This window comes from Hyperolius riggenbachi, chromosome 3 (assembly GCF_040937935.1).
Source record: "Hyperolius riggenbachi isolate aHypRig1 chromosome 3, aHypRig1.pri, whole genome shotgun sequence".
Taxonomy (NCBI): domain Eukaryota; kingdom Metazoa; phylum Chordata; class Amphibia; order Anura; family Hyperoliidae; genus Hyperolius; species Hyperolius riggenbachi.
In genome coordinates, this window is record NC_090648.1 from 212,256,201 (window position 1) to 212,263,996 (window position 7,796).

The window sequence follows — 7,796 nt, forward strand, 5'->3', positions numbered from 1 at the left end:
CCTGCAGCCATCCTGTGCCCTCGCAGTCACAGACGGCTCTTCGGTCTCCCGCCGCCAGCTAGCTTCGTTTTTGCCGACTCAAAGTCAGCGGGCTGCCACGCATACCTTTGCACGCATTACCGCTGGTGCAGGAGGCTATCACACCTGCAACGTGTATAGATAGGCGTTTACGTCCACGATACGCCGTGATAGGATGTGAATTAATACACATTTGGCCTCCTATTTTAAAGAGACTCAGAGACGAAACATATTCATAGATTTATACATACCTGGGGCTTCCTCCAGCCCCATCCGCATGGATCGCTCCCACTCCACCACCTCTATCGCCGGTACCGGGGCCCATAACTTCAGCCAGTCAGGGCCAATCAACGCAAGCACAGTGCACCCTCTCTGTACTGTGCAGGCGCTGGCGAGACAGAGGGAGTCCCTGCACATTCGTACAACTGGGCGCATCGGGCAGAAGTTGCGTGCCCCGGTACTGGCGATAGAGGCGGCGTGGGAGCGATCCATGTGGATGGGGCAGGAGGAAGCCCCAGGTATGTATAAATCTATTAATATGTTTCGTCTCTGAGTCCCTTTAAGCACACAGTGTAAGAGGGCATAGGGTAACAGGGACATTACCTTGCACATCAGTTGTACTTTCAGTTATAACTGACAACTAATTAAGTCACTAACCAAAGGTCCCCCCCCCCCCACACACACACTTTAAATCATTGGTTAGTACAGTAGAATCTCATAATAATTTGATAGTGAACTCAGTCCTCAGGCCCAGCAGATGCATCTGTATACATATAGTGTATAACCAATTCTGATGTAGTAAACTACTTTTGCTGGTCCCTTGGATTTTACTATAAAGGTATTCTACTGCATATAGGGCATAACTTTTTAAGCCAGCTTGGGTTTGCTTAAAGAGAATCTGTACTCTAAAATTCTTACAATAAAAAGCATACCATTCTATTCATTATGTTCTCCTGGGCCCCTCTGTGCTGTTTCTGCCACTCCCTGCTGCAATCCTGGCTTGTAATTGCTAGTTTTAGGCAGTGTTTACAAACAAAAGACATGGCTGCTAACCAGCATGTGATAGGCTGAGAGGAGCTCAGTCTGTGACTCACACAGAGCCTGCAGGGGGCCTGGAGAGGGTGTGTATAACTTCTATCCTATCACAGAAGAGCAGCACATTCCTGCCTCAGCCGACAAAGGAAAGAAGATTAGATTATATAACAGAGATAATATAGCCACTGTGCAACTAGGAAAGGCTGCAGTAAGACAGACCACATTGGAACAGATATAGGAACTTATAGGATAGAAGAAATAAGGCTGGAAATTTTGTTACTGAGTCTCTTTAAATTAACCTCTTGAGGACCATGGTGGTAAACCCCCCTAGTGACCAGCCTAATTTTCCCTTAATTGGCCACTGCAGCTTTAAGGCCAAGCTGCAGGGCCGTATATCTCTGCACACAAGTGATCCCCCCCCCCCCTTTTCTCCCCACCAACAGAGCTCTCTGTTGGTGAGGTCTGATTGCCCCCCCTGTGTTTATTTTTTTTTTTATAAATATTTGTTTGTTTGTTTTTTAAATATTTTTTTGCCATTTTCTTTCTAAATCCCCTCCCTCCCCCCAGCCGGCCAATCACGGCGATCGGCTGGCATAGGCTTCTGCCTATGAGAGCCGATCGCTCTCTTGTCCCCCATGGGGACAGCCGTGTCAGCGCTGCACATGTAAATACACGGCGGTTTCGCCGTGTAACAGTCTCCCGAGCGGCGATCACCAAGCGGGAGATGCGCGCGATCTCCCGTAAACTGCTGCCCCAGGACTTTCCGCCAATTGGCGTTAGCTGGTCCTGGGGCTGCCGCCGCGGCCACGCCTACTGGCGTGACGCGGGCGGCAAGCGATTAAATATAACAAAGCAAGTAAGGCTTCTTTTCCACGAGCAGTTGTTATACTGGGCATACACGGACAGATACCCCACCGGATCGATACTGCGCTTGATACCGGCGAGAAGAACAATAGTAAGAAACGAGCGGCTCATTAGTCTCCGCGCGTTGACGCGCTGGCTCGATACCGGCGCAAAGACGGTCCATGTATGACCAGCATTAGGCAGTGATATACTCTTATTAGACCGGTAATGGAGTATCCATCCAAATTCTAAGATTACACAAAATGCAGATGGCTGACATACCCGAAAGCTGCCGATTTCTAAGAAAGGTATCAACTTTTTTTTAAATCCATAACATCTTTGAGAACCCCAGCATCCTGAAAGGATAGATCAGAGTCTTTAGAATATTTAGATAAAGATGCATCAAGTTTAAGGCATTATCCATTTATCAATTTCAGACTGCACAAAAAGGATATTTCCTTTTAGCCGACTTTGGGATAAAAAGTGACTTCTCGGGATTTTGCCATTGAGAAGTAATAATGTCCTGAAGTGTTTTGTGTAGGAAAAACTCTTATCAGTAGCTTGGCCTAGGCCTGAATAAACCTGGTCTTGTGGTGAAACTTCTGGAACAGCTTCTTAATTATTTCTGTAGAATACACAACCTTAAAGAGACTCAGAGACAAACGAAAGTGCAGCTCTGATACTTACCTGGGACTTCCTCCAGCCCCATAAACACGTATAAGTCCCACGCCATCCTCCCGCGGTCTGCCGTTCAGCCACGGTGAGCCCCAGTAACAGGGTCAGTAACATCAGTCCAGGTGTACTGCGCATGTGCCGTAGACCCTGACTGGCATCGACTGAGCCTGGTAACAGAGCTCACCTCACCATGGCTGAACGGCAGACCGCGGGAAGACAGCATGGGATTCGGGTAAGTATCAGAGCTTTACTTTCATTCATCTATTTAAGTAGCTCAGATGATTAGTTGGTAGTGAATAAAAACCTTGGGGTTCTAGCCACATCACCTTTATCTGAACCCTCCGACTGGGGCTTCTCACCCTCCTCCTAAGATACAACCTCTTCTCATCGTCTACCCCCTCAGCCCCTAATACATCAAGAATATTGGAACGTTGAGAGAAACCACTTATGCTGGGGCTACACAGTACGACTCCAGCCACGTCCCCACCGCCGTCCAGATCAATTCCCGGTCGTCCCCTTCCTTATCTTCCACTCGACTCCCTGCTATTGTCCGCCCGCAGGGATCGAGCAGGGTCATCGGACCTGTCAGAAAATATCAATCGAGCCATCAGCAACTCGATTGATAAGGGGGAAACGTACCGTGTATCCCCAGCACAAGATAGGGTCCCCGAAGGAGCTCAGCAGGAGGTGGAACAAAAGATTCTTTACATTTTCCATTTCCTGCATGTTTTTGTTAACAGTCTCCATTACCCCCTTCAAAATATTAGAGGTTTCAGATGCTACTATAGAATCAGTACAAGCTTGACATGCATTTTGGGGGTCATGGAGAGCTATCTTAAAAGGAGTTGTCAGGGGAAATATAGTAAAATGAATGGTACTTACCGGGGGCTTCCTCCAGCCCCAAGCTCCCAGGACCTCCCTCGCCTCCAGGTCGCTCTGACGTCATCGCCAGGGACCGAGTTGGAGCTCCTGCAAACGGCTGCAAGAAGCTGCGGCGAGGGAGGTCCTGGGAGCTTGGGGCTGGAGGAAGCCCCCGGTAAGTACCATTCATTTTACTTTATTTTCCCTGACAACTCCTTTAAGGTCATCGCCATCAGATTCGACCAACAGATAGATCCCTCTCTGATCAGAGAGGAATCGTATGGCCACCTTTACTGCAAACAGATTGTGAATCGACTTCAGCCTGAAACCGATCAATCTGTGGAGCTGCCCCCCCTCCCCACCCATACATTACCTGTTCCGGCCTGCGCGAGTCCCCACTGTCTTCTCCGCTCCAGACCGTTCCTGCAGCTACTGAACTTCCTGTCCAGGGGAAGTTTAAACAGTAGAGGGCGCTCTACTGTTTAAACTTCCTGCCGGGACAGGAAGTTCTGTGTAGCTGCAGGAACGGTCTGGAGCAGAGCGAAGACGACAGCGGTGACTCGCGCCGGCCGGAACAGGTAATATATACCGCTGCATTGCGTCGGTCCTTCGAACGCCACTATCGTCGCACTCCCGACCCGCCGGCGACCGAGAAAAATCTTCCGCACGGATGGGTCGACGGGAACGTGGTGTGCGCAGCGATTTCACAGCAGTTTTGATCACTGATCGAAACGGCTGTATATCGCCGGAAAATCGTTAGGTGTATGGGACCCTTTAGTGATACAAAAGCCACACCTTTTCTATTTAGGCTAATCTTGCACTATAAGCATAGGTTCAGTTTCTTCCCTGTAAATAAACAGAGAAGACAATCTACCAAGTCAATCATCCAGGAAAAAAACAAACAAGGTAGCAAAACACACCAGCTGGACCGCTGCAATGGACGGAGATGACAGGAACACACTGTCCTCTTTAGTTTGCCCCCCTCCGCAGCCGAGTGACGTCAGTGCCGGGGCTGTGAAGTCAGTAAATTTTAGGTACCTGTAGTTTTTTTTATAAACTGAGGAGTCGGATGATTTTTTACCACATCCCCAGCCCTGGTCACAGCGCACACCTACACCCTTCCCTACAGCACCTGACATCACCTCAGATGGAAGCCTGCACTCAGTCTCGCGGATGCACCTTGCAGAGCCCAGCGACTGAGAAGGGGAAGCTGGTATAATGGCCATACACCTGCCACACGAACACTTTAATTCCAGCACAGATTTGGGCGCAGCCGGCGTCACTATAGGCCATAATAGGAATTATGGCTATAGCGGCGCACAGTTAGCAACTGCAGCGCTGTCAGAAAACAGAGCTAAAGTTGTTTCACAAAAGCAATTGCTGGAAGCTGAATTATTTCATTCACCACCATCCATGGCAGCCTGGAGTAGTATTTAACGTCGCCAGGAACTTGTGCAGGAGCAGGATACCCCATACCGGCTGTATCCTAAACCCAAGTCTCCCGGCTGCGATTCCTCTCATACGCCCTGCCACAGCAGCCATATACCGGAAGATAGATTAGGTCTGCGGCTGGCATCTACCTACCCACCTTTTAGGTGTTTCAGTTGCAAAAACACAGAAACTGAGGATTGCAGGAGCTTTCAAACTTCTTGAGTGGTTGTGTTTCCATAGATCCTGGGTGGGACCAGATTTCAGGTTGTCCCAGACACCAATTAAGAGAAAAGCTTTTCAAACTCACAACTGCTTGCTGCTGCTTAATAACTACTTGCTGAGCACACAGTTCAACTGCCCGCAGAAATGAGCCCTAAGGGCCCATTTGCACTAGGAGCAGTGCAGTGCAGCTACATAACCGCATCGCACCAAGTGTATGATGAAACACATGCACACCAATGGAAGAGTTTCCACTGCATGCATGTTGTGCGGAGCGGTGGGATTAGCGCACAGCCGCATCCCATCTCCTCCAATACACTTCCGCATCGGGAGATGAAGTGATGCGGCCGGCAGCGGAAGTGATGCAATGTGGCTAGGTAGCCACATTCGCATCACTTTTTAGTGGAAATCGGCCCTAAAGGTTTGCTCTTCAAGAAGGCAATCCAGTATGCATTGTGGTATGAGGAAATGTCTATGGTGAAAAGTACATTTAACATTTGAACACCAGATATGGAAATAAGTACAGTATTTTTCGGACTAGAAAACACTTTCTTCCCCCCAAAAAAGAGGAGAATCCGTCTTATAGTCTGCAGTGTCCACTCGGAAACCCTTATTTAGCCTGCTGCGCTCTTAGACCTGTCTACTCTCCACTCCAATCACGATTCGTGCTCTGTACAGTGGCCAATAGTGACAGACAAAGCAGACTTCGATGAGCCCACCCAAGTTGCTATTGGCACTCTAGTGATTGGCTCATGAAGGTGTCATTCTCACTCCAGCATCCCCACCCCCTACCATGCCAGGCTTCAGTGACTGCCTGACTCTGGCACTCATCCAGAACACTGTCACCCCCCCAACACTCACATGGTCCCCTAACCTTAGATACAGGTTGCCTGCCTCACAGCGCTCCTACTTCAGGTTAAGCAAATTTGAACAGGTACCCCAGCTTTACTCCCTTCTCAGTCACTACTGTAAGCCACTGCCCACGGGAAGCCCCGGCTCCAGTCACCTCAGGTTACTCGAATCAGCTTGACCCACAGCACTCCGGTCTTGGGATCAGGACTCAACCCTCTTCCAGAATCACCATCCACATGCTCCAGCATCTCATTGCACTTCACCACCCACATGGAGTTCTGGATGTCGTTGCTGCCTGTACTCCATCCCCACGACTCCCAGAATTACTGTTGCCTGCAAGATGCACCCACTCTACCACAGTGATCTGTGCTTTGCCCATCAGGTGGGCAGGCAGCCTCCACCACTCAAGAGGATACAGCTGTGCCAATGCCAGTATTGCGCTGCATGCCTGCACTAGAACACCTGATAGCTGCCGTATGTGCATTTTCTATGCTCTGCACTGATCACCATGCACTTGCTGGAACCTTTTTCCTGACTGTGAACCTCAGTGGACAACAAGACCCTCCCACCAGAGACAGAAGCAGATGGCGGACTCTTGGAGTGAGACGGAGTTGGATGAGAGAGCGCATTAGTAGAATAGGTGGGAGCTTTCGCACTTGTATTTAGTGTAGGAGGGGCAGCAATGGTTAGTGTAGCTGCAGATGTTAGTGTAGATGGGGCAGCATGGCTTACTGTAGCTGGTGGGATAGTAGGGATTTGTGAAGGGCAGTTAGAATAGATGGTGGGGCAGCAGAGGAAAATGTAGGTAGTTAACATAGCTGGTGGGGCAGACAGGTAATGTATTGCTGGGAGCAGCAGGCAGCTCCACAGATTGTAAATAGATTCAATATCTATGTGCAGTGTTTGGGCAGCCAATAGATCCCTTTCGAATCTGATGAGAAGGATCTTTCGATCTGGTGGCAATCTACCAGTGTATGGCTGCCTTAAGGCTCCTTTCACATACACGGTACAGAGAACCTGAAGTGAAAGGTATATGGAGGCTGCTAGAATTTCGTTTTAAGCAATGCCAGTTGCCTGGATATCCTGCTGATCCTCTGCCCCTAATACTTTTAGCCATAGACCCTGAACAAGCATGCAGCAGATCAGGTAGTTGACAGTCAAATCTGATTAGATTAGCTGCAAGCTTGTTTCTTGTGCGATTCAGACTACTGCTACCAAACAGATCAACAGAGCCGACTGGTAACTGGTATTGTGTAAAAGGAAATATTACAGCCTCCATATACTTGTCGCTTCAGGTTCCCATGTTAGAAAAACCATAAGCAGTTTATCATAAAAACCATGATTGCAGTTGGGCCTGTCCCAGTTCTTTCAGGCAGAATGATTTAGGAGCAATCAAATAGGCCCAAACAAGCTTATATTGCTGGGCCATCAAGTGTTTAGCTGTTAAGATGGATGATAAATAATTTTAGATCAACATTTATGCAGCTTGAAAATGTACTAGTCAGATGCTCTAGCTGCTGTATCAGATTGTACCATTTCCAGACAACATAACCTGACCATTAATTTGCATCTATCCTGTACACAGCTGCCTATGGAAACCACAGCAGCATGAAGATAGTTCCCTGACAAATTTCATGATCAGGAGTCTATTATTAAAGGATACCCAAAGTGACATGTGACACAATGATAGACATGGGTATGTACAGTGCCAAACACTAATAACTATGCTATATTCCTTTTCTTTCTCTGCCTGAGTTTCATATCTGGTATGCAAGTGGCTGACTCAGTCAGGAAGTGACTACACAGTTACCCTCACTGATAAGAAATTCCAACTATAAAAACACTTTGCTAGCATAAAATCA

General features: G+C 48.3%; 1 protein-coding gene across 1 annotated transcript in view; it reads right to left on the minus strand.

The window, feature by feature from the left end:
* CSNK1G1 (casein kinase 1 gamma 1) overlaps window positions 1-5,109 on the minus strand; it is a 204,893-nt gene extending 199,784 nt beyond the window's left edge. The window contains exon 1 of the mRNA XM_068275650.1: window positions 5,021-5,109. The gene's annotated coding sequence lies outside the window, so the exon portion shown is untranslated. The remainder of the gene's footprint in view (window positions 1-5,020) is intronic.
* Window positions 5,110-7,796: the final 2,687 nt, after the last annotated feature.